At 44.6% G+C, this 1448-nt stretch overlaps 1 pseudogene; it reads right to left on the bottom strand.

Annotated features, from left to right (window-relative positions):
- Nucleotides 1–581: 581 nt before the first annotated feature.
- Nucleotides 582–661, bottom strand: LOC112204720 (small nucleolar RNA U3; annotated as a pseudogene).
- Between the last annotated feature and the right edge of the window lie 787 nt (nucleotides 662–1448).

Genomic DNA, 1448 nt, shown 5'->3' with positions numbered 1-1448 from the left:
GCCTCTCATTCTCTCATTAGCCAGGGCAATATTATTATCTCCATTTTGCACATGAGGAAACTGAGGCCCAGTTGATTAATAGCGGCGTTTTGGCTGGGTGCAGTGGCTCACGCCTGTAATCCCAGCACTTTGGGAGGCCGACGTGGGCAGGTCACCTAAACTCAAGAGTTCAAGGCCAGCCTGGCCAACATGGCGAAACCCCAACTCTACTAAAAATACAAAAATTAGCCGGGCATGGTGGCGGGTGGCTGTAATCCCAGCTACTCAGGAGGCTGAGGCAAGAGAATGGCTTGAACCTGGGAGGTGGAGGTTGCAGTGAGCTGAGATTGAGCTACTGCACTCCAGCCTGGGCGACAGAGCAAGACTCCATCTCAAAACAAACAAACAAACAAACAAACAAACAAACAGTGGTGTTTCCTTCCTTCCTTCCTTCTTTCCTTCCTTCCTTCCCTCCTTTCTTTCCTTCTTTCGTCTCTTCCCTCCTTCTTTCCTTCCTTCTTTCCAAAAACAAGATCTCCTGATTGCAACTAAATCTAGTCAGTGACTGGAATTTATTTACTTATTTATTTTAAAATCTATTTATTATAATTCAGCGCTCTACATATTCAGAGAAACTTATCTAGTAATGAACTAAAGAAATGATCCCTGAAAGTACAGTCTTAGTCGCTGGAATTTAGAGCACCTGGATGGGCCTGCCCTGATGCAAGAGCACAGCCTCTTCATGGACACCAATTCATTTAATATAACAAGCCTTCTTAAGCTCTTACTTAAGCACTGTGGAGCATCTCAGAGGAGAAAGACAAGGCTCTTGCTCCCTACTGTGTGGCAGGCAAGGGGCAAACAGGCTTTTGTTGTCAGAGGATTCTGCATTGGTGTTCTGGTTCTATGACTTACATCCATGTCACCTTGTTCAACTATTAGTCACCCAGAGCCTCGCTTGTAAAATGGAGATAAAAATATCTACTTTCTAGAGTTGTTAATATTAAAGGCAATGGATGCTAAATTTCTAGTGCCAATAGGTGGTAAATATTATTAATATTAATATTATTTTAAAATATAAATAAATCATGATCACATCTGCTGAAATGGTTAAAATTAAAAAGGCTAGGTGGGGGCTGGGCATAGTGGCTCATACCTGTAATCCCAGCACTTTGGGAGGCCAAGGCAGGCAGATCACCTGAGGTCAGGAGTTTGAGACCAGCCTGACCAACATGGAGAAACCCCATCTCTACTAAAAATACAAAATTAGCCGGGCGTGGTGGTGCATGCCTGTAATCCCTGCTACTCCGGAGGCTAAGGCAGGAGAATCGCTTGAACCTGGGAGGCAGAGGTTGTGGTGAGCCGAGATCACACCATTGCACTCCAGCCTGGACAATAAGAGTGAAACTTCATCTCAAAAAAAAAAAAACAGGGGGCTGGGTGGGACATGGTGGCTCATGCCTGTAATC

The sequence above is a fragment of the Pan troglodytes genome, chromosome 8 (genome assembly GCF_028858775.2).
Source record: "Pan troglodytes isolate AG18354 chromosome 8, NHGRI_mPanTro3-v2.0_pri, whole genome shotgun sequence".
Lineage (NCBI taxonomy): Eukaryota > Metazoa > Chordata > Mammalia > Primates > Hominidae > Pan > Pan troglodytes.
The sequence above is the reverse complement of the archived record's forward strand: the minus strand, read 5'-3'. Positions and strand labels throughout refer to the sequence as shown.